The 26,254-nt window shown below is 36.9% G+C and overlaps 1 protein-coding gene across 2 annotated transcripts in view; it reads right to left on the bottom strand.

Moving 5' to 3' along the window:
* Nucleotides 1-26,254, bottom strand: part of nkx2.2a (NK2 homeobox 2a) — a 57,918-nt gene that overhangs the window by 8,912 nt on the left and 22,752 nt on the right. The window contains exons 2-5 of one of the 2 annotated variants that reach the window (XM_047345499.1): nucleotides 22,408-23,790; nucleotides 19,822-19,914; nucleotides 14,797-14,888; nucleotides 12,779-12,884 (exon numbers count right to left, since the gene is read on the bottom strand). The gene's annotated coding sequence lies outside the window, so the exon portion shown is untranslated. Of the gene's footprint in view, nucleotides 1-2,139; nucleotides 2,255-12,778; nucleotides 12,885-14,796; nucleotides 14,889-19,821; nucleotides 19,915-22,407; nucleotides 23,791-26,254 lie in introns of those variants that run through there. The other variant, XM_047345500.1, reaches the window with a different exon arrangement.

Below are 26,254 nucleotides of genomic sequence, written 5' to 3'. Positions count from 1 at the left end.
GCTGGGCCACTTTGCTGATGAAAGACAGAGATTATCTGCCTACCGCTGCTGTCTTCAAGAGTATCACTGAGAAGCTGAGAATACATATAAATAAATTGGTCTCATACCTTCTTTGAAATTCCACATTAAAGCAAAGTAGTTAGTTGGAGTTGGAATGTATTCATGAGGTTCAGACAAATGTGAAAAAGCTTTCCACTCAGCCGCTCTGTGAATGCCCCTACGCTGTTTGAGATGTGCCACAAGTGCTCTGGGTGCTAAATACAAGACCTCCCGAAAAAGGATGGGTAAGATAGGCCTTGGTGGTCAAGCTATTATCAATCCCAGGCCCACAGCTTGATGACTAACATACTTCAGATGTGGTTAATGGCTGCGTTAGAACACTGATGCCACAGCCATTCTAAAATCAATCAGTTCAAGTTTTAATGTATCGACTGCTCGAGGAGGACTAAAAGAGGGTGAGCTTCTCGACACACAAATGCAGCAATGGATGAGGTTGATTTCGCCGTGAAGATACACTTTGGAGAAAAAAAAGTTTAATTAAACCTGAGGACTCACTTGTGCTCATACACGATGATACCCAGTCCTATCAGCATGAAAGGCTTGGGTAATTTTTACTCACAAATACATGCACTCACCAAGGTTTATTGTTAGATCACAAAGTCCTCAGAATCAAGGCAAGTAGATGGCAGTTTTTAGCCCTTAGTAAGAGGAACTGAGTTGTTTTCCAACAAAGTGCCCAATTCTGCACACTGGTGTAATAGCCCATCTCTTAAATGACAACCGAACATTGTGAATTTGAGGAGCGGTTGAGTGCAGGGCGATGAAACTTAACATTTTTGCCCTGCTATGTTACATGCTGGAGATGAAGTGAAGAAATGGAACAATGAGTGTGAAAGTGGTGAGTTGTAGCCAAGTGTTAACTGAAAAAAGTTCTTCAAGGGCACACATGAAATGTCTGGTATTTTCCATCAAAATATCAGATTTATTGGGTTGCATTGAAGGGTTTTGTGGGCATTACTTGACATGAATAACTTTATACATGAATACCTCTTTTTCAGTGCTAAGCCTTTGGTGCGAGGTCAGTGCTCAGCCTTGAGGAGCCATATAGCCATTTGTAAACGGTGCCGCTGAGGTCACAGGCTAGCCGACCCATTCTGTAAGCCTGTCGGCCCCGTGGCATGCAGTTAGAAAAGAAACAGCCCTGTCTGGGTAAGATATGTGAAAGCCTTTTAGCCACAAATAATGATGATGACCAAAATAATCACAATCTTCATTTAAGAACTTGCAGACTGAGTCAGACGCCATCAGAAAGCCAGGGTAATGTGGATCGCTCAAATCCAAAGACATAAATGAGGAAACTGTATCTATCCTTCAGACATGAAAGCTGTAAGTATTGTGAACAAATAAATAACAAGGACCAGATTTGTATATGTCTGAAGCTGCCTTGACCTTAGACAGTTTTATTATTATACACTTGTGTGTCTTCATAACAAGCGAAAAGGTCTCCAGAAACGGTTGTTTCCAACACTATGGACAGCAGCTATCTTTCAAGGTAGAACCATCAAATTACTGTTATGACCACTGTAGTGTGAAGCAACCTTTGGGATTTCAACTTTCATCTCCAGAAATTCTTTGGTCTCCAGCCCATTTCAGCTGACCAGTTGAATTTCATGATTTTATGTAAATCAACTAGTTCAGCCAAAATAAATCATGTGTCTCATGAAATCATGTGTTGTTATTATTATTAAATGGCTGGATAAAATCTCACACTTGTTTATCTCTCTGACATCATACAGGAACAACTCTGCAATTGGCTAACTTTACACCCCCTTTAACTTGTTTAACTTGTAGGCTCTTTATTATGAAACAAATTAAGTAGTCTTGGCTGACTTAGTCTGGTCAGAAGCCAAATTCCCAGCTAAGGAGTGGAACTGAAAGGGACTTGCAGAACAAATCTTCTATTTTAAGTGAGAAACTAGACCCTACCGAGAAACCAATACCAGGCTAGTTCCTAGAGCTGTGGTTGCAATTAATGTTTTGCATGATTTGTAACGCTAAATTCATCAAATTCTTGTACGAAGTCCCTTTTGAGAGTTATTTTTTTGTTTTTTTCTGACGTGTTCGGAATTTCTCAGTTACTTTTTTCAAAAGAGTCACCCTTGTTCTGAATGCAACGCCGGCACCAGGAGAAGCCATATTTTTTAGGAGTGGCCTCTAGGCAGACATTACCACTGTTGGAGCCGAAGCGACAGTTCTGCAATCAGAGAGAAGGATTAGGGTGGCAGAACCGTGAAGCAGGAACAAAAGTGGTTCTGAGACTGTCTGATCCACAGTGGGCACTGTCTTAACCTGTTATTTTCCCAAAGTTATTGCCCAGTTCGTAGGATGTCCAAGACGTTTCTGAATCTTTGAGTTGCTTCCTTTTTTCTCCTAAACGTTTTGGATTACAAATACAAAATGTATTATCCAACTAGCTTTCCAAATGTCATCTGAGAATTAAACAGAAACTTGATAACTTCTAGATTTTATTCTATTTTGTTTTGTGGGAAAATAACCTCCCTTTCATTGTAACTTTCAGTCAACAAGTAGTACATAGTTTGCAATAAGCTGTTTGTCTTAGTCTATGTTTGCCTTGTTTCTTAGTTAATCAGGCTTGCCTTATTGTATTCTCTTGAACTTAGTCCATTAAGAATGAGTAGACATTGAGATATGAGTGCATGCAGACACCATCCAGGATAAAATCTTAATTTTCCATGCAGATTTATTTAAATAGACATTAATTCTGAACTATAACAAACTTCCTCTACTTCTTCATTAACACAGTTCTTTACTCAATAGAAAAAGGTGTAATTTATGCTTCAGATGGGTTTTGGGACTGATTAAATTTTTCATAAATAATGAGTGTGGTTGGCAGTGGCAAGGTATTTTATCTTAATGAAATATCCAGAAAAGTTTTACGATAATTAAAAATAAAAATGGATGGAAAAAGGTAAACGATAATAAATAAATAAATAAATAAATAATACGTTTTGTTCTTTATAAATGTCTGAAATTACTAAAAACACTTTTAAATAATCAGAAAAATTGTGGCCAGCAATATAACGATGTAAAAGAATAAATGTACAAAAAATGGTTTTCTTCACCAGCCCACTGTTTTATCTTTGACCCAGTGATGATTTTTGAAGGAGATGCTGTTGTCGCTTATGAGACCCCATTGGGGAAAGTAAAAATGCATTTTGGGGACATAAAATGTTCACAAATTCTTATTTTCCCTTTTTCCAAACCATTAAACCACAAAATGATATGCAATGTTAAAATATTTGTGTAGTTTTGGGAGTTTTTCAGACCCTGATTTGTGAGCAGTTTTATGGTTAGAAACTGGAAAGCATGAACTTAGTTTCAGTTTCCATTTGGCTAAGGCAGTTCTGGTGCTGGAAGAAATTTCTGGACCAAGAAGACTGTGCAGAACTGGAAAATCCTTTGCGAGCCTAGGCTGTTTATTCAAAGCTTCAAAAACCCCAAAAACAACTGTGGTTGCCTTAAACTAATTATCACAATTACACTTTTGGGAACATATTGAAGAATTTGGTTATTCAAATAAACACACTACTAATTGGCTAACTTTGTAAAGTTAAGGCAGTGTCTTTCAAGTCAGGGCTTGAGCCATATTTTGTGTATGTGCGCCTGTGTAGGTGGCAGTGTTAGCTGCAGTGTGTTGTTATTGGGTTTGGGTATCAGGTAGAGAAGGCCCGACTGTGAGAGGTGTGACTTCCCACATGTTTATGGGCATTTAAGTAATTTAAAGCAGATGGCAATTGCTACACTGCCTTTAGAGTAAGGAACATAATCTGTTGGAGAAGTCATTGAAAACCTTTAGAAGCAAATCATGGATGAATGAAGATCTACAAACCAATTGAGGTGCACATTAAAGTGGATCAGTTCTGATAGTATGCCAACGCAGTCGGCCTATATTAATTCGTGAAGATATTTTAAATCCGCTGTGAAGACTTGAAGCTAAGAAATAATGAGAGCAATAGTTCAGTTACTTTAATCTTTCAACATCTCAGTTCTATAAAACAATAAATCAGAGCATGAGTCCAGGATAGATCATTGCAAGCTGGTCCGAGGTTGGCCTCGCCTTCTCTTCAGTGAAACAGAGCGGCTTTTAAGAAAAGGTTCAAATGCATCACAAAAATATCTGTTACCTTTGACATTGTGTCCGCACTGAAGCAGGGCTGCATGAATACAACTCTTGTTTTTCAAAAGAAACCCAATGATTGACAAAACAAGCTGAAATTCTAAAGGGGACGTGTGAAGGCCGTTCATTCTTACGAATGTATCTTTCTATGAAATACATTTCTAAAACCTGTCAGGAAACAATCCTTGGTGGACTTGGAGATGCATTGGATTATAGTGCTGTTGGAAGGTCCAATGATGCTCGCGCTACAGCTTCTTCACAGCCAGCATGACATTGTATCCCAGACTTTTCTCGTACTTGATCAAATCCATATTGTCATCCACATACTGCAAGTCTCACAATAACCCCAGCCACTCACTGAGACAGGGCCATGCTTCATTGTAGGCATGGTTTTATTTTCAGTGTCTGCATTTATCTCACTCCTGTAAACATGTGGCTGATCCAAAAACCTTTAGGCAATCACTCCACAGAATAGAGTCCCCAAACCTCTTTGGCTTCTTTACTTAGTTGTGAGCAATCTGTTTCTGACCTTTCATGTGCTTTTAGTTCAGTAGTGGAATACAACGTAGAGTTCATGCAGTGATCCTATGGTATTTAGTTTTTGGCTTACTGTGGGAACTGAACCTTCATGGTTGCTGCCACCAAGTATTACTGCAGGTATTTTGCAGTCAGCTGAACGTTTTTGACAAGCTTTTTTGTCTTTCTGGTACACCAAGGTGGTGTAGCCACTGTTCCTTAAATTTTAAACTGGTGAACTCTTCTTCCAGCTGTATTTCCAGGAACAATTGAGATCATGTGCTCTTGTAAAGAATTCAAATCAGGAATTGAATAATTTTGTTTTTAAAAAGTAGGTTTTAGTGCTGAATTTCAATATGATCCTTCTAATTGTAGTTTTACCTATTTGAACTGCTCTTAGGTAATCTGCTTATTGCAAACAACAACAAAAATTTTTATTTTGCCAATAAATCTAATTAGCCGTGGTGGGTTAAAAACTATTAGATGAAGCCGTAGGTTATGCATTATCCTCAGGTGAATGCTGGGAGATGAAGGCCATGCCCCTTTGGTCCCACAATCCTAACATCATGCCCTGAGAGCACACGTCTTGATCTTAGCAGACTGTTCTGAGCAGTGACAATGACAAAACTATTCATCAATGAGGGGTCATGGTTGCACATTTGTTAGGAAATGGTGTTCTGAAAGAGGACTGAAATGTCTTGATCTCTTATCTTTCCCTTTTTGAAATGTGGCTAAGAGAAATTACCCTCTGTGACACATCATGCTTATGTCCCAAGAAAGCAGGAAATAATGGATTACTAATCAAAGATAAGTGATCAATCTTTTTTGTTTAATGTGGAAAAATAGGAACATATTTCTTTGCTTGATTATCATTATTATTATTATAACTTTATTTCACCAGGAAACACCCACTGAAACTTTTAATCTCATTTACAAGGGTGACCTGAACAAATTATAAAAAGAAAAAAGTCAAATAACATATTCAACCACGTAGTCATGGTCAGTTATTCATTAATCAAAATATTATGCAAGTATTGCATTTGCATGAACTCACTTATAAAAACAAGTTCCTTCAAATTTAGCTCATTTTGGAGCTGATACCCTGCATAAAGGGCGAAGTACTTTAATGCCTTTTCCCCAACTCAATACGAGCTCTTGGCGTCATCAGTAGGAACAGATTTTATGTATGTTTGCGTGTTTTAAATAGTAAGTTTCTACACTTTTCTGGCTAATGTAAGATGTTAGATATAAGGACAGAAGGCCAAGGATAGATTCATTAATAAGGATATGTCAAAGGTTTAATCTTCATTGCATCGGCAATGCAGATCATCTGAGAGTAGAGTACAACATACAATGGTGAGTCAAACTATTAGGGTTTGTGATGAATCGTAAGGCTCCGAGGTAGATTGTGTCAAGAACATTTAAGCACTTTGACGTAGCATTTATATAAATTACATCTATGTGTCTGAGGGGACAGACGTTTTTTTCTTAGATTCCATAGAAATACATGGCTTCATTCGACAAAAAAATCAGAGATTCAGCTTCAGCTTTTACTCCAGCACATTTAAAAACAACTGGTTTACAGACATCTCTATCTCTTTCTAACGAAAACATTTGGGCTGAATCAGTTACAAAATGAAGAACAGGAGAAAAAAACACAAATACACCATTTGAAAATGAAAGGGATCTATATTATATATCGAGGGAAAAACATTTTGGACTTTCTCTTTGTAAATTCTAAGTACAAAAGGCTTCGCTTTATGACAACAGTTTGTCTCTCTCACCTCTTCTAGGAGGAGACACTGTTTCACAACCTTGAAATGTAAACAAACCACTGTCATCACCTATTGTGTCATAGTATCTGGCCACTGGACAATTTTCTATCTAATATAACTTAAGAAAATCAGATTTTTAATTCTGTTGTTACATCAATGTACACAAACCACGAAGGAATTGTGATGAATATTCTAGATACGAAGTAATTAAACACTCCGAACAGCTTGAAAAAGTGAAGGATTAAGAGAAATAAATGCTTCAGTTATGTTTATATTATAGGAATTGTTTTAGGTATACTGAAAATTACAGTTTATTTTTGTGGGATTGTTTCTCCAACTGAATAAATGTGGTTAAAATAAAAAAGTGTATATTTTTCTATATTTTTACTGTTCAATCATGCAGCGGCAATGAGGGCCGAATGTATTTTAATGCTTTTTACACAGCTTTGCAGAGGGTGCCAACATTTGTGGAAAGCACTGTATAAAGTTGTCCATCAGTGTACCCACATTTGAATCATGAACAGAATAACAGTCAATTGTGATTTCAAAGATACACTGCATGTAAAAGTGTAAACCTGGTAATTTTTAAATTATAAATTTTAAAATTATTTTCCTTTTTTTAGAAAATTTTAAAGGGGCAAACATTATAACACTAGGGACTGCGTGAAAAAAACAAAAAACAATTGTTAAGCAACTTAAAGAGGGATTTTATTTTGTTTTATTTTAAATCATGCTGCTGCAATAAAATATAGTTTGTTTCAAGATTCATCCTTAACTTAGTGAGACATTAAAGATGTCATAAAATGCAAGGTCACTCTAAGAAATTAACTGCCATCATATCCAGATTTTATTGTTTGATGGAATAACATAGAAAGCTGCAATTTTAATGAGACAACGCTTCTAAAAGTGATCAAATATATATGCCTCTACTTTGGACAAATTTTATAGTACCACAAATGGCATTCAGTGTCAGGTTCTGCACAGGTAAAACCTGGGATGTGGAAAGGAGCCTTTCAACTTTGAAGGAATCAAACTCTTCAGATTTTGACTAAACACAGCAATAAGTCAAAAGAACACCAAATAAATTTTTAAAATTACAAAACACATTTTAAAAAGGCTTCAAAGCACAAAATTAAAATAACGACAAGCATGCAGAAAACACAATAGTTAGTATACATAACATGATAAAGTCTTCATAAAATCATGCCAGCAGCACGGGGGTTCATTGTAAGTTCATTCCTTTTTCAGTCAATTATTCTGTAATCTAGTGCAAAATAATAGTTGTGACGCATGTAAAATGACCAAATTAGGTCTTGAAATGAAACCCCCAGTCGGTCGTGGCAGATGGCTGCTCACACTGAGCCTGGTTCTGCTGGAGGTTTCTTCCTGTTAAAAGGGAGTTTTTCCTCTCCGCTGTCGCTACATGCATGCTCAGTATGAGGGATTGCTGCAAAGTCAACACCAGTGACTGTCCACTGTCTCTACATGCTCATCCGGGAGGAGGGAATGCTGCAAGTCACTGACTGGATGCAATCTGCTGGGTTTCCTTAGATAGAAAAACTTTTTATCCAATTTGAATAAAAAGCTAACTCCGACTGCACTGTTCAATTGTTAGGATTAATTGGGATGTATGTACCTGACTGTTGTGAAGTGCCTTGAGACAACATGTGTTGTGACTTGGTGCTATATAAATAAAACTGAATTGAATTGAATTGAAAATGAGCCTGACAAGTTTTACTATTCAAATAGTAATTCTGAAATGCTGATACTTTGAAGATCAACACCTTATTAACTTATAGATACAGAGCAGAACATGTCTCAGGTAAAGATGATTTCTCAAATACATTTCCTTGACTTGCTAAATATTTGGTTTCGTGCACGTAAAAATGATGATTGTATTCATCTGAAAACTGCAAATCTTTCAAGATTTCAAAACTGTTGAAATCCATTTTTAAATTCTAATAGCAGTATTGCAGTTTTAAAAAAAATCTATTTTCTCAGCAGTGTGCTCTATAACTTCCTAAAGGTTAAGAATTCAGTTTTAAACCATGAGCCCTAAACTGCTTTGTTGTTCGAGGGTAAAATACCAACATCACTGTGAGCTCCTTTTTTCACTTTATTCATGTCTGGAGCAAAGAATCCCTTCTTTTGCCCGAAAATACTTGTTATACCTCAAAATCTGACTTTAATTAATGTTACAAAAAACATAAATTACTCAAAACACTCTGGTTAAAGCTTTAGCTGCAAGTAGAGCAGAGTGCATGGATTTTTACAGCTGTGTGAGTTCTTTTTCTATGTGAGAGCCTGCATGTGTGCAAGCAAAGTCTCTGTTTGGGTACAGTGAACAGCCCATCAGGATATGTAACCAAAGTAACACAATGGGAGGAAACAGAAGGGCTCGGGAGCATGAAACAGTCACCTTGAACCAAGCTGCTCCTTGCAAACATAAGGATTACCCATCTGCACATTTCTGAAGCCTTTTGATTAACAATGTGTCCAATATGAAAGCCGAAAAGGAGAAAACACAATTTAGTAATTTCAATGGCTTTCTGCAGATGGGTTGCCAACATATTTGGATAATTAACGTGTAGATATTTTCTTTATACCAGGCTCATGATGGCAATTAACATGTTTTGTGGAGAGGTGAAAACTTTTTTTGAGGCAGTGAAGATGGATGGAAATGCATTAGAGGAGGTCATGAAAATGGGCATCTTTTCTTTCCACTAAAAGGATGCTTTTATAAGTTGATAGCAATTGAAGAATAAAAACCCCAAGGGCAAATAAATGATAAAGAACTCATCTTTAATTGGCAATCATTTTAGTTCATATGAATACTACTCTAAATTTTGTATCTACATTTTTGCTGAAAGCAAGGCAAGTCTCTCTTGAACCAGGTTTCTGAAAGGCAAAAGGGACGATCAAAAAGGACAACTTTTCCTCCTTTTAAAGCAAATTGCCAACCCTCTCTTCATCATGATACTATTAATTTCAATGAGTAGAATATTAAAAATGATTAAAAAATTGTTTTAAAGATGTGCACTGTAGTTTTAAGAAAACATGCTTTGTGAGAGCCCTAGTTAGTTTTTATAATTTAAACAAAAGCACAAAAAGATCGTGTTTCAAAAAATGAATTAGATGAATCCAAGCCCATTCTGCTTACATTTATGTAAATGTCACGAATTATAACTAATCCTAAAGTTTTTTATTTTAAAAATCTAACTTTTGTTTCCAGTTTCCAGTTTTATAACCCATTGACATTTTAGGACATATTTGCTGTTGTGTGTGAGTATAATCCTTGACAGGTCTTCCACCTCCTGAAAGCAACTCTACTCTTTCCCTCTGTCGCCATCTAATGGCAGGAGTTTGTGCCAGTTTCTGAGCTTTGGATCCCAGCTGAGGAAAAGTGTGTACAACACATCCGCCCTCTCTCAGGTAATTATGTCTTTTATCTAACACGTACAGCTACTTTAACATCGGATATCCAGCCGTCCTAATGGCCCATTATTCAAATAAATGGGGGAAAAAACTGTTGGGGTTGGTGACCTCCTCCGCGCCGCAGGGCCCTCCATACAGGCACACCTGCTGAGACAAGGTAACATTTATCACTGACACCTTCGCAGGACAGAAACAAAATGGCAGGTGGGGTCAGCAGTAAGGAGAGCAGCGAGCCCGTCATATTGCAAACATATCCATTTGGTACGGCTCTACTCTTGTGGTTGCCAGGCTACTGCCTAATATATGGCGACTGAGTATGCATCAGGAAAACAGAAGTAAGATGTTGACTTTGGGATAAGCACCTCTTCAAATTAAACAGCGCCATCACATTGCATTCAAAATAACATTTCCAAAGGTCAACTTTAAATGGCTCCCATTTGGCAAAAAAAATCCCTGTGTTCTTCAACTCACTAAATCATCTAAATTTGCATACCAGTTACGTTAGTTAGTGGCATTTAATTATTTATGTTTTAATTACACAAAATGAAGGGGATAATATCACTGTACGGTAGTTTGATGGCGTGTGCATGCGCGCCTCTGTCATCCGAGCACTCGGATGTCTCCTTATTAAAGTACACAAAAAAGATAATTATGCCCGGCTCTGTCTAAACATTGCCGTGGTGCTGCACTAGAGAATCACCACTGAATTGGACACAGGAGAGGATTGGACCTCTTATGATTAATGTGTTGGTCACACGCATTCAGGAGTGGTGATGGCACGTCAACTGCTTTTCTTTGCAGCGCTCTGTTATGGAGGCAAAGTTCCAAAAACATTGCTTTGATGGCGCTGATTGTGGCATGAATCAAACTTTTTTCTGCAACTCTTAAGAAGTATAATGTATATATATATATATACACATACAAAACCTATATACAAAACCAGTCAAAAGTTTGGGACATCTTTCTCATTTAATGGCTCAATAATTCTAGACAATTAAAAATAGCCCCTTTTTGCTTTGATTAATGCTTTGCACACTTTTGACACTCTCTTGATGAGCTTCATGAGGTAGTCACCTGAAATGCTTTTCCAACAGTATTGAAGGAGTTCCTAGAGGTAAAAATGAAGACAAACCATTGAATGAGAAGGTGTGTCCCAACTTGTGACTGGTAGTTTAGATAGATAGATAGATAGATAGATAGATAGATAGATAGATAGATAGATAGATAGATAGATAGATAGATAGATAGATAGATAGATAGATAGATAGATAGATAGATAGATAGATAGATAGATAGATAGATAGATAGATAGATAGATAGATAGATAGATAGATAGATAGATAGATAGATAGATAGATAGATAGATAGATAGATAGATAGATAGATAGATAGATAGATAGATAGATAGATAGATAGATAGATAGATAGATAGATAGATAGATAGATAGATAGATAGATAGATAGATAGATAGATAGATAGATGATAGATAGATAGATAGATAGATAGATAGATAGATAGATAGATAGATAGCCTGGATTTGTAGGGCTCATTCCCACCAACCTTCCAACAAAACTCCCATCACCTGGAAAGTTTTGTTGAATAGGCTGGTTGATGTCATTGGAGAGGAGGTATTGATTGACCAAGGGGCAGCAAAGGCCAATGCAATTAAGAGACAAGAAAACATATAGTGTTAAAGACTGTGTAAATAAAGGGACTCTGCAGCAGAGCCAGACAAAGGCCAGTTCAGAGTCCATTCAGGAGCTCCTTGTTCCTGTGTTGGTCTGGGGGTCTTCTTCAGGGGCTGAGAGTCTGGGTGGGAGGCCTGGGGGAGGTGGAGAAGTTGAGAAAGACAGTGCGTGGGTGTCCAGAGGGAGGAAAAAAAGGACATAGGGTGTTGCTAGGCTGGCTCTGAGGGGTCGACAAGAGCTTAGCCCTTCCTATGTCCTAAACTGTCAGGTGATCACGCTTGAGCTGCATCTCAAGGACAGGGCTGCTGAAACGAAGAATCTCTGTTTTTATAGACTTCTGTTTCCTTTTGGTTTGCTGTCCTTTTTAACACAATTTCTTTCACCTTCTTTTCTCTGGCCTGCACTGTTATTTGACTTTGAATGAGATTATCAAAACTGGGGATGGAGGACTTGATTCGGTCTAATGTATTTCTGTTAAAAACACTTTAATATTACAAGCATTGTAAGAAACATGAGGCAACAGAGTTTACCTAAGAACTCAAGAACTGAAAACTCCAAACAATCCATTGTATCTGAATATGTTCAAATGTTTACTCTGTTTAGGCTTTTACAAACATATATAGAGACTTGACTAAATGTTCTCTAAGAAATTGCAGAGAAACCATATACTTTTCATAGCCATCCACAATGTGAGCCTGGATATCAAAACTGATTTGATCACACTTCTTACCAGGACAGTTAAAGCTGATTTTAAATGATTGGTTACAAGGCTTTTAAAGACAGTAAAAAAGTTTTTCAATGTGGTTGGCGTATGTATTTGATTAATGTGCTGTTGGATAAACTATTTTAGAATTATTCCACCTAATTAGTCCAATGCACTAATACTACCTTGTTAAAACTGACCCCCAGTATCATACTACCACCACCATGCTTAAACATTGTTAGAGTTTTCTTACATTTAAAAGCCTCGTTTTTACTCCCTCAAGCAAACGTCTTGTGATCATGGCCAAATACCTCATTTGTCTCCTATGACCATACAACTTTCTCAAGAAAAGTGAGGAGTGAGGAGCTAAGAATTTCATTTAAGGTTTAAGGTGTTTTATTTTAGAACAGAAATCTATGTTTTAATCAAAACTATTTAACTTGATATTGATTTTCAACTCACCTTACTGGGGATGGTGACCTCCCTGCTGTTTTTGAACATTCTAACAAAGCGTGGGTCAGATAGTCGAAACTTGTATGCTGTTCAGTGCTCCAACCAGACATTGATCCTTAACACACATTAAAACTAGTTTGAGAATGGAAAGAACAGGCTAAACAGTAAGGTTCTGAAAATATTTTAATTTATCCTGCAAAGTTGGGTCAGTGCCACCCAGCCAATTTAAATAATGCCCAAAGGTTCTGATAGAATTGTGCGAGAATTGTGCCATAACATTGGTAATAAAAATCACAAACAGATAGTACTTAGAATATCTTGAAAAAGTTTAATGTTTTTTGCCACTCATTTCAGAAGGTCAAACTCATACATCATATAGAAATATTATACATAGACTGAAATACTTCATGACTTCATTTCTTGAATGAATTAAGGAATTTTACTGATTGTGACATACAGTTAAAGAAAATCCAATATTCAGTGTCCCAGAAAATTTTAATAATTTGAAAAAGTTAAATTATGAAAAGCCAAGGTGTCAGACCCTCTTTAACTCAAAAGACCTGCAAAGGTTTCCTGAGTCACAATGAGTGATCTAAGGCTAGAGCCACTAAGCACAGACAACTTCTACACATGGGCTAGAAATGCCACAGCCCTCTTGTCAAGCCAATCTTGAACCAGACACTGGACTGTTGTTCAGTTGTCCAAAGTCCTCTTTTCAGTTGAAAATAAAGTTTGCAATTAATTTGAAAATTAAGGTCCCAGAGTCTGGAGGAAGAGTGGAGAGGCACAGAATCTACACTTCTTGAAGTCCAGTGTGAAGTTTTCATTGATGATTTGGGCTGCCATGTCATCTGCTGGTGTTGATCCACTGTTTTTCCACAGTCAGCACAGTCACCTACCAGGAACTTATAGAGCACTTCATGCTTCTCTGTGCTTACAACCTTAATGGAGATGCTGATTTCATTTTATAGCAGGACTTGGCATCTGCCCACACTGCCAAAGCTACCAAAAGTTGGTTCAGTGATGTTGTTACTGTGCTTGGCCATCAAATTGGCCTGACCTGAAGCTCATAGAGATCCAACAATAAAGATGAACTTTAGGCCGTTTTCAAAGCAACCTGGGCTTACATTACTCCTCAGCAGAGCCGGAGGCTGATCGCCTCTATGCCATGCCACATTGATGCAGTAATTAGTGCAAAAGAAGGCCCAACCGAGTACTGAGTGCACAGACATAAACATACCTTTTAGAAGCCTGAAATTACTGTTTAAAATATTTTTAATCTTATGTACCATCTGTAATATGTCATATCTGAGATGCTGGGTTTTGGGATTTCTTAATCTGTAAACCATAATCATGACAAGGACAAGAAATAAAGGGTTGAAATATTTTATGTGATAAATCTATATAATATATGAGTTTCACTTTCTGGAAAGAATTTAAAAAATACAGACGTTCTTTTGAAGATATTCAAGTTGTTTTGGATGTATTGATATTTTGTGGATTAGAGAAAATGCACAATACATTAAAACTTGGGCAACCAGTTCTTGAACTTGTAGTTTGGTTTTACAAGACACCCATCAATTGCATTATTAAATGCTGAAATATTTAATATTAAAATCCTGTCCATAATATCTATAGTCATGCAAGAAAGGACAAATAGATGCATATGTAATGCACAAAAGGAAAACATCACCATCTGATAGCTGAGCCTGTGCATGAATCAGAAGCACGTTAAGCTGAAAGCAGCCTTAGAAAATGGTCTTCTGGACAAAATCATACTGAAGCCCGTAATGTCAGCACCAAATCAAACTGAAGTTGTTAACTGAATCTCAAATAGTTTGATATATACATTCAACAAGGCTAAAAAGGCAGTCAAATGAATTAAGAAACTGTAATTATTTAATCTGCCAAAAGGGAATTTTAAAGAATTTGGTATAAAAAATACATAGTTGTACAATTCCTGTAAAACAATAAATACTGTTAATTTTACATGTGCATGGTGGGTCAGTGTCACAGAGAGTACTCACATTAACAGATAAGGTTGCCAAACAAACAGAGCCAACCCCTGGCCACCTCCTTCCCACATAGTTCCTGTCGCCATCTTCTGCCTTTTCTGAAGCTGCATTTAGAGAGAAAAAAAGAGTAAAATGCCAGGGCTATCATGAATAAATTACCGAGCCTTTCAAAAGTATCGCTCTATTTAACTTTTTTACATTTACTGACAAAAGAGCCACTGACATTTCATTGGGGTTTTGCGCTACAAATCATTGCATAATAACAGAAAAAACAACAGAGAAAGAAAAATCTGTCAGATTAAATGAATGACATCAATGAACATACATTTCAAGTATTACAACAGATTCTCTGTTAGATTTACAGTATAGGTCCAGGCCATTTTACAGATAAACATCGTTTGATCTATAACTGAGTAGTAGCACTGGCTGCAGAAGGTGAACTTCTGCTCCAGTTTCAAGTCTTTTGCAGCATCTAATAGGTTTGCTTCCTTGATTGTTCTATATTTAGATGTAGCTCCTTCCATCTTCTGATCAACTTCTGATCCACCTTTCTTGTCCAGCCGAAGTAAAACAGTCCCACAGCATGATGCTGCCACCACCATGTTCATGTTGGGGATTGTGTGTTTAGGTCATTTGTTTTCAAACACACATGTTGTTTTGCATGTAGACCAAAATGTTAAGCCATTTTTTCCATATGTTTGTTGTGTCTTCTACCTCAGTGATTCTCCCTTAGATTGGGTGCAGAACCCACTATCACTTCTTATTTCAAGCCGCGACTCAGAGCATTTTTTAAGCATTTATCATAAAGATGACAATTAGTCATATCAGTAGCAACCATTTTAACAAACTGTTGCTGTTTTGATGCAAAAGAACAACGTAAAAAGAGGAACTACTGAGAAGTATTTTTGAATTCAGTTATGTAGCTTTTTGCTTAGAATCTTCTCTCACTGACACTATAACACACAAAGTTTCTTCATTACCATTCTTTATTCACAAACTGAGAAAAATGAGTGAACAAATGTCATTCAAAAACTTACCTTGTCTACTACCATCATTCTTATCAGGAGCTAAAGACTGAAAATATTGTGGTTTAAAGCAGCACTAAGATCAACCTTGAGTGTGACACTAACATCAAGAACCTGAATTGCAGAAATTAATATTAGAAGGTGTTTTTGCTCCTGATAAGAGTTGTATAGTCTGTAGTTATAGTAGACAAAGCAGCTCTGAGGTCTTTCTGAGAGGCTTTCCTCCACAAATGTCATTGTGTATTCACATGATCTTCCCATCTGCTGACTCTCTTCATTGCTTGGAGATTTGACTATTTTTATATTTTTTTAATATTTTTATGTGCCCTGCTATGGATTGGCGACCTGCCCAGGGTGTACCCACGTCTCGCCCATTGACTGCTGGAGATAGGCACTAGCTGCCCTGTAACCCACTATAGAATAAGCGGTATAGAAGATGAATGGATGAATATTTTTATGATTCCAAAAGGGTCACATATCCAGTCGTCATCCTCTTTTTTTTTTTTTTTTAAGGAAAATAGAAACTCATGGTTTGCCTTTTGCCAGGCTTGATTAGCTTATATTAACATGTCTTGCATGTTTTGCGCAATTTCTTCTTTGGTTTGAAACAAAAGGTGACCACTCGCATTTTTTGACCGTGGAAATTATGGCGCTGACAGGTGCAAACACGCAGCAAACTGGTAAAGACCCCGCAAAACACATAATTGATGCAAACTCCAAAACACACAAACACAAAACCCACTCACTCTTCTTTAATTTATGTGTTTCCCACACAGCACCCGCTGACACAATAAATAGCTTCTGTTGTACACTTAAACCATAACACCTGTTTCGCTGTGTTTACTGTTGTGCTCCGCTTGACGACACACTTATTGTTCTTATGCGCATGCGGGTCAGTTTGGAACCGCAAACAGTTCACATTAAAGTCAGATATAGGCAACATTTTCAAAGTAATGGCAATGACCAATGACCAATCACCACAAAATCAGATTCTGGAAAAAATCGGATTTGAACATACCTGCAGTGGGAACATAGCCTAAGTGTCTGGTTGGATATGACTTAGCGATTGACTCCCCCTAGTGGTCTGGCTTGGAAAGTTTGCAGCTTCTCTTCACTGGTTTTTACATCATTTTCCTTGTTTAATTGGTTGTAGATTTTTGCTTCTCTCTATTTTCTGTGATTGCAGCATTTTTCTTTTGCAGCGTTTTTCTGTTGCATTTGTTTTTTTATGTTTGTGTGTTTATTGAAGTTTGCATCATTTACTTGTGGTCAAGGCGTGTTGCAAACTGCATAGGGTGCATTTTATGGTTTTCTTTTACCAATTCAACAATTGCCTGTCTTCTGTAGATGCCAAAGGTTATGCCTTAGTATGTTTGCAGTTGTGCTATACTCTTTCCATTTGCTAAGGATGGATTGAGTTGCACTGCATGAAACGCAAATGCAGTTGTTTGCATTGGATTTCGTTTACGGGTAAAACAGTAAAAAAGGCTGAATATATATATGCAAATGCACTTTTCAGATTTTTGGTTGTAACAATTTTATAAAATCATGTATTATTTCCTTCCATTTCACAAACGGGCACTACTCTGTGTTAGTTTGTCACACACTATTGCAATAAAATATATTGAAGTTTGTGGTTGTTGAATGACAGAATGTCGAAAGGTTTAAGGGACACAACTATGTTTGTGAGGTATTGTACATTTTTTCTTTAACCTTGTCCAAGAAGAAAAGCTCAAACACATAAATGATTGATTAAATTACCATTTCTCGTTTTACCTTGCGTAGTTCATGTTGGTTCTGCTTATGTTTTTTATAGGTGAAGCCGCTCTTTCCACTCAGTAAAATATGTGAATTATTTTCATTATTTTTTTAATGTGTTGCATTTGCTGTGTCCAATGAAGAGAGGAAATGGCAGCCCGCTTTAAATAGACTGGTGTTTTTACAATGAGGGTCCTAATGTCTTCAAGAATGGGGGAACATTTCATCTGCTAAGTTCAATGTCTACCTCTGAGTGAAAGGGAATTGTGGAGATATTACTCACAGCCTGCACAAAGTCAAGTCTTTGACCATGATTTTAAAAGGTTCAGCACTCTATTGTGATTTTTCCCACAACATTTAACTATCTGAATGTGCACCATTCCATCTATTTAAATGATATGAACTGTATTTAATGTGTGGCTGTACTGCAGCAAGTCAAGGATGCCTTAGAGCTGTGGAATGCATATGAAATGCAAGCATTTTCCTTTGCAGCATTAATTACTTAGTACTCAATATACTCTGTTGCTGCGAGTAATTTTCCTTTGGTGTATCAGTTAGTGATGGGGGTTTGGCAAGCAGCAGAAATTATGGCTTTTCAGTGAACCAGTTGGTAATGTATCAGATAAATTCACAAGTAATTTTAAAATAAATCCAGGTCAGGTCTCTAGTCTTTGATGACATACAACAATGCATGTCTGTGAGTTATGAATTCAAATCCTTAAGCCTAATTTAACACATTGACATCTAACAACTTTATCTTTTTCAGAGAATTCAGCTCAGTATGTAAAATACCTGTTGTTAACTGCTGTGAATTATCTTGAAATGTAGTAACATTTGATTCTTTCTTTCTAAAAATACAAATAAGCTTTTATGTTCGAAGAAAACAAGCAGTAATAAGGTTTTTGCCAAAAGTATTTGTCTGTCTACTTTTACATGTATATGATGACATGCTATTCTTAGAAAAAGGAAAAAAAGCATGAAGAAGAATCCATCCTTTAGTCTGCATGTTCACAACAAAAAGAATGGAACAACAGCAATTTTATGCAAACTTTGGGATTTTGTTTTTACTTTGGGATTTTAATCCTAGCCTGGAAATACCATATATGTAAATTGGGGATTTTCTCAGGTGTATCCTTTCTGATGGACAAAAAATATAAAGAATGATTTGAGCTTAGAAAATTCAACCAGTCTGAATCTAATAAAAGCTGCTTTCATTTTGCTTTTTGATTAAATTAGGGTTCCACTTGTTTTGTTTTACTGCATCTGAAGGGTTCAGTGGTGATCAATAAAATTACTTTATCATGATCAGCCAATGTTCCGAAGCGATGGATACAATAAACACATTAATAATTTCTACTAACCCCAGACTAGTTTTTCCTTGAGCCAATAAACAAGGGAAACAACATAATTTTCTGGATTCAAAGGGCATTATTGTTATCCCAGTCTGCACTTTCATAGGAAGAAACAGAATTGGTGACTGAGGGTCCTAAGAGTACAATGTAATGCACCATGTACTCAGCAATCGATCCATAATATGTTAAATAGTAATGTGCAAAAAGGGTTCAAAGGTGTGCAAATGCAAGTTAAAAAAAAGCAAAAAGCAGTTAAAATCAAGTGTTTGTATTGCAACCATATTCTTAATGAGAACCAGCATTTCCTGTAGATGTTCAGTAGTCAGACAACTGATCCTTCTAAGAAGTCAGCTGAAAAAAAGAGCACACTGCTCAAGAGAAAAAAAATGAATCAGAAATGAATGTGAAAGGGTTCTTGGATAAACAGCTTCCTCTTAAATAGTTTTTTCCGAAGCAGCAGTGAGATCCAGGAAATGTTTGCTATCACTCAACCAAAGGGGTCAGGTGAGAAGAGTTGTAGTGACCCGGGACATAAAGAAGAGTCAGTCATGACAGAGCAACTTCTAAAAATAAGAACTGTTAAGCTGTCTGTGCATTTAGCTTTACTCATTACAATATTTATGCTTTGGATATCATTCTGTTTGCATAATAACTGCATATCCGTGTAACACACTGAAGTAAGTTCATTAGAGATAGTCTCTTTCTTCTAAAGAGTGGCTTTTTGCACTCAAACTCAGGTGATAATTAAATAATTTCTTGATCTATTACAAGAAATTATCTATTACACTATTAAGTAATAAGTCCTGCATTTTCTGTTTAAGTTTTTTTCATTTTATTAATTTACAATCATGGTAAAAATAAGGTATATGTTGTTTTTAACACAGACATTTTCTGATCTTTACCATGTTCACTTATCCATTTGTTGTCTGTACTTGCAGGGTGGTGGGGGCCGGTGCCCATCTCCAGGGGTCACTAGGTGAGAGACAGGGTACACCCTGGACAGGTCGCACGTCCATCACAGGGCAACATAGAGAGAAACAATAGTGAATACACACACTCATACCTGCATGCAGTTTCAGAGTAACAAATTACCCTAACAGTCATGGTTTTGAACTGTGGGAGAAGGCTGGAGTATCCAGAAAGAACCCATGCATGCAAGGGGGGAACATGCAAACTCAATGCAGAAACACCTAAGGACCTGCTTACTGCAAGGCACAGTGGTTCGAGGTTAATTAATTTAGCCTCAAATGTACAATAACACAGCTCACATTCCAACATGTTATTTGTTAAACTAAGATGAAGTCAGAATGAAATAGTTCGTGGTAAAATTAAGCATAACAAAAAAGATTATATATATATATATATATATATATATATATATATATATATATATATGTGAAAATCAGTAATAGCTGCAGGTAACACAGGTATAGCACGTACTTAGGGCTGTATCTCACTGAAAATAAGTGTTGAATATTTTGCTCATCAAAAATAAGGCATTTTGTGGTTAAATCAATTGGAGAGTAGTGCTCAGAATTGTTGTGTGTAGTGCCAAGAAAAAGCCCAACAGATTTACTTTCACAAGTGGAGCATTACAGCTAACGCTTTAAAGCTCTGCTTGATATTTATAAAAAGAAACTTTATTAGAAACTGCTTTGGGATTATTTCAGTTGTTACGGACACGGAGACAGAAATGGAAAAGGAAAAAAAAGAAGCACAAAAGAGAGAAAGGGAGGCAAAAAGGAAAAGGGGAGAGAAGGAGAATATAATGGAGGAAAGAAAGAAATATTAAGAGAATACCAGATAACACCATGCTTGCTTCTACACCTGCAGAAATGATCATATTAACAGCTTTTTTACCAAAGGTGCACAGTACTTATCAATTGAAGATGTATTTAGTGGTAAATGCGGCTCAATATAGAACCTTTGTGTATCTGTTAACACCTGAATCTAAACTGCAAAATGTTATAATTGGGCTTATAACATTTTCAAATGATGTATTTAATACTATGTAAATAATTTAATAACCAGTAAAATACATAATAACTTAATACATTGTTGTCAACATGTTTTTATTGGCTCAAAAACATTATTTTACTTTTGACTTCATTACATTTAAAATAGCCTAGGGTATTACATTAATGGCCACTATTACATTAGTATTTGCTACATGGTGTAAGTTGTTTTTACCATAATTTTAATTTATAAAAGAATCACATTGGCTTAAGATAATATATGTATTAAATTAAAATTGTGTCAACGAGTATCTGTGCCTAGGGGCCCTTGAGTTTCGAAACCCAGATGCTACATGCTCATCCAGTAAGAGTGAAAAGTCACTGACTTGCTGCAATCTGCTGGGTTTCCTTAGATATAAATATTTTTTAGCCAATTTGACTATTAAACTGAATTTTACTGCACTGTTTTGGTGGTTAGGGTTCATTGGAATGTATGTACCTGACTTGAAATCTGTATAATTAAATTGAATTGACTTTGTAAAATGCCAAGAGATGAAATATGTTGTGAATTGGCGCTATATAAATAAAACTGAATTGAATAGAATTGAATTGAATGCCTCTGAGTTGTCAGTCCTGCTTGTTCTAACCTAAATGCTTTTTGAAAAGGAGCTGCCCAGAATGAGCAACCGACAAGACTTGTATGCTATGTAAGTGCTTTGTATACACAAAAGGGATGGAACAGATTCACTTCCTTGCTTTGGTTTGCTAGATAGTCTATTTGCACTGTCCACTATAAGCACACTGCATCAGGATTTACTTGCAAAGGAATCAAGATTGTTGTACAACAATAGAATTAGTTTGGCTTTGAATAACTAGTAATAGGTGCCAAAGGCAGTTAATATCAAAGTTACTAATTTTAATCAAAATTACCAATTCAGGGCACCATCTGATTAACAGGAATTTGTAACAGCTCTCAGTCTCTCAGTTATTGTTTTATGAATACTGCCTGGTGAGGTGTGGCCTATACAGAATAAACAAACACAATTTCTTTCCAAAATACAAGAATTTACTGTCAAAATATTTTAACTTCCACTTAAAATATTTTTGTCAAGAAACTCTTTAACTTGGCCAGAAACATTCAACTAAACTACAAGTAAAAATCAAAAGAATAAGGAAAGCTAATGAACTATGGAAAATAAATAGTTAAAAGAAACAAATAAGAATAATACTAAAAACCAATAACCAATTAAACGATGATAGTTCGCTTTGAAAATGCATGTTTAAGAACCAGGAATTAGGAGTTCTGAGAGCTACCAGAAAATATAGTTGCCATGTGTTGAAACAACCAGTTCGCAATGCAAAGCAGAAGGGAAAATGTAACACTGTTTTAATAAAATAATCTTTCAAATATCTTTGCTGAATTGGAAATCAATAACAACTGATTTTTATGCTGGTTTACTTAACTATCACAGTGGCTGATTGAATGGAGTGATGGACTATGAAGATGGTGCCAAGAAATGTTTATGGAGTCACAAAATGAGGGAGTGGGGGCCTAGTGGTTAGAACAGGAGGTTTGCGTTCCGGAGGGGACTCAAGGGGCCGGGTTCGTATCCCAGAGACTGCCACTCTGGGTCCCTGAGTCCTGAGCAAGACCTTTAGCCCCAGAATGCTCCCCGGGCACCGCATAATGGCAGCCCACTGCTCCCTATAAGGGTTAAATGCAGAGGACAAATTTCATTGTAATGTACATGTGCAATGACCAATAAAGATGATTTAATTTAAGATGGCGAATAGATGGTGCAGTGATGTCACATCTGGAATGGTTTAGCTGACAACAAACAAAAAGCTGCATTGCTATTTAGCAACCCCTCTAAATCAAGTAATAATGTGTGTGGCGGTGTGCTATGGCCCATGGCAGTGTGAACAGAACGAGCTTTGTTGTTCACTCAGCAGAACTAATGTTGGCTATTGCCTTAGCATTAGCTGTGCTTTAGAGACAAAATTTAGCATGTTTATAAGGACTATGCGGACATATTTTCTGCAGGTTAGTGAGAGGAGATAAAGGGGAAACAGATATAATGGAATAAGGTCACAGTGCAGCGGTAAAGTGACGCTTTACCTGATATCAGTCAGTCAGTCAGTCAGTCATTTTCTACCGCTTATTCCATAGTTGGTCGCGGGGAAGCTGGTGCCTATCTCCAGCAGTCTATGGGCGAGAGGCAGGGTACACCCTGGACAGGTCGCCAGTCCATCGCAGGTTTTACCTGATATCAACTTTACAAAATAAATTTGTTACATTAAGCTCAGTGGCTTGTTAGCACTCAATCTGTTAAGCATCACAAACAAAGCAAAGCACAAACAAATAAACAATATTTAAATTGTTTTATCCTAAATTAATTTTCTCTGCCCAGACACAACCATCCACTGTTCTTATGAACAGTGGATGGTTGAGCACGTCCGATGGGCGAGTGAGTTGTGTGGTCGGTGTTCTCCGTCTAGTGGTTGAAGTGGCCAGTTGCCCGCAACTGGTTGCTTGTTCAGTACAAGTAGCTGCGGTTTCAATGCTGTCTTCTTCAGGCAGTGGGAAAAAAAACTCTTCATTGATGTAATCAGAGACACTGTCTCTTGTTGGGGAATCTATTCTCAGATTATTTCTGCAGGAACTCATGCTGTCAGGTTCAGGCGGCTAGTCTTCTTTTTGGCCAGCATACAGTCACAGACAACAGACATACTTCACTTTTGATCCAGGGCTTCTTCAAAGATGTAGTGTTTTACTTGGCCAGTGACATCAAGACACCAATGCCAATGCAGCCTACGGAGAGCTCCAGGCAAAGAGGAGGAAATGATGCTGGAAGCTCGCTTTTAAAGCTCGGTGATGTCATGGGGATTCCAGCTGTGACTCCTCCTTCCAGGGACCTGTCATGAAAATGGGTTAATATTGTACATTCTGGGATTCAGAGTTTTTTAAAGTCTCTTTTGTTCTCTGTGTGTAGTTCAGTTCTTGTTTTCTACCATGACTAGGCCTAACTATGTTTTCAGGAGTTGGCCTGCACCAGAATTCACAAGCTTTCACTTCTAAATGAAACAGACTATCCAAGCAAATAATCTCCAACCCCTTTAAAGCACACCTAAAGCTCTGTTGTAGTGTGAAAGAACCCTAAGATGTAAGAGGTAAGTTTATCTTGATCTGAAATGACTCAAAGTCATTCAGTACACACAGTTTGAAAGAGTGGTCAATATGTTGATGCTACAACAAACATGAACAGGTTATTATTAACCATCAGTAGACCACCGTGAATGCAGCAAATGTGCTTACTTAGTAAATCAAACACACCCTTAAACCGTAAAGTCTTGTATCACTATCAGATTTATTGTTTTACTGTAAATGCTGCTTGATAAAAACAGGTAAACTTGGACCTGGTGGTAAGTTTTTTTCTCCTTCTGTCAAAAAACATCAGAAAAAATCCCTGGATACTTTGTGTAACATTGCCAGTCATTTGTAGACACTTTGAGATCTCAAAGGGGGTAACATTTTTTCATTAACTCAAATAGATCTACAATTATCCAGTTACTTTCAAAGCAGATTAACCAAAATTAAAATTATTCTCAAGATACAAGTTCAGCAGAGTCCTTGACTCTTTAGCACTCAAATCAAAATGATGTCTGAACTCTTTGTTTTTGTGACTTTAGTATGACATGAGTCTAGGTCGCTGACTTGAGTCCCCATCTCTGTAATGCATGTTCCTGAAAAGATCATATACATCAAGCAGCTAATGTGTATTAAAAATCACTATGTCTGCAGTCAAGGAGAGAGAAAGTGAGGAGTTGAAAGGTTCAATCTAAAGAGATGGGCCCCGATTAGATTAGCTATGGATGGCAGCATCATGGGGTAATATTCTGAGACATCTTTCCACAATAAATATATTTTTAATTTGTGCTCCTTTATTAACCACCGAAATCACTTCAAAATGAATAGCACATTATTAAGTCTTCTAGTGGCTCTTACTGTTCTTTATCATGAGTTTGTATCACAGTGCAATTCATCTCCAGCCATTCTTCACTCCAAATATGTTTTATATGAGCCTTCATTTATCATGGCCTGTCAGCTCTTAACTGTATCATTATTCAGTCTAGAGTTATAAATTGGAATCATTAAACGGTTTTTCATATAATCTGATGCAATAACTGCTCCCCCTTTATTGGCTTGTGAAAAGAAAATAGTAAATACAATTGTCTGTCAAGATCTTTGGAGATAGCCGTCTCTCCAGCTGGAATGAAATTAGGCCGGCCAAGGAGACAGGATCAATGTCAGCAGATTTGTTCGACTTTCATCGTGGAGGGGACGGGGTGGTGAGCAGATGAAGGATGGAGAGAAAAGGAAGCTGACACCGCCGAACCCGAAGAGGAATGTGGACTATTGCTGTCAATATTTTTTTCATACAGTGGCACATCAATCAGGGACACCTTTGAACTTCCTGATCTGCAGCTCTGCAGGGACATTTGTAATAGAGCTATTTAATTTCATCAAACTCAACGTGTGGACTGTACATTGTTTGTCGGAGACATTGTCATGAGAGGACATGGGGTAATTAACGGTGACAATGTGAGGTCAAACGTTTCATCTTTTGTATCATATTCAAATCAGAACAGGATCTTGGCAGCATGGACTATGCCTATGACTACAAAGATCTGAGAGTCAACACAATGTTTTTTTCTAGATTTTTTTCATTTCTATGAAAATAATCTCTTTGCACCGCTTTTGTAGCAAAATACATAGACGGTTAAAAAAGAAGCTGGAAGGGGTGTAAGTTGAGTAAAAAGATTGTTCTAATTAAGGTTAATAATGTATTAACAAACAGTCAGCTCTTACAAGACTAAAGTAATTCCTAATTTACCAATTATAGCTATCGTTTCATAGACAACAATAAACCTATTTATCTGGGTAAAGACTGCCACCTGCTGGCAACATCACAGACAGCCTAATTTATTTTGAATTGTACTGTTTTTATTCTTATTTTCAGATAATTCTGTAATATTTGAATATAAATTATATTTATGATATTTTTAAAGCATTTTAGACATTTTATTCAGCATCATTTTGATATAAGTGTACAGGGGTTGGACAGTGAAACTGAAACACCTGTCATTTTAGTGTGGGAGGTTTCATGGCTAAATTGGACCAGACTGGTAGCCAGTCTTCATTGATTGCACATTGCACCAGTAAGAGCAGAGTGTGAAGGTTCAATTAGCAGGGTAAGAGCACAGTTTTGCTCAAAATATTGAAATGCACACAACATTATGGGGCATATTCTAGAGTTCAAAAGAGGACAAATTGTTGGTGCACATCTTGCTGTCGCATCTGTGACCAAGACAGCAGGTC

This window comes from Girardinichthys multiradiatus, chromosome 19 (genome assembly GCF_021462225.1).
Source record: "Girardinichthys multiradiatus isolate DD_20200921_A chromosome 19, DD_fGirMul_XY1, whole genome shotgun sequence".
NCBI lineage: Eukaryota > Metazoa > Chordata > Actinopteri > Cyprinodontiformes > Goodeidae > Girardinichthys > Girardinichthys multiradiatus.
The sequence above is the reverse complement of the archived record's forward strand: the minus strand, read 5'-3'. Positions and strand labels throughout refer to the sequence as shown.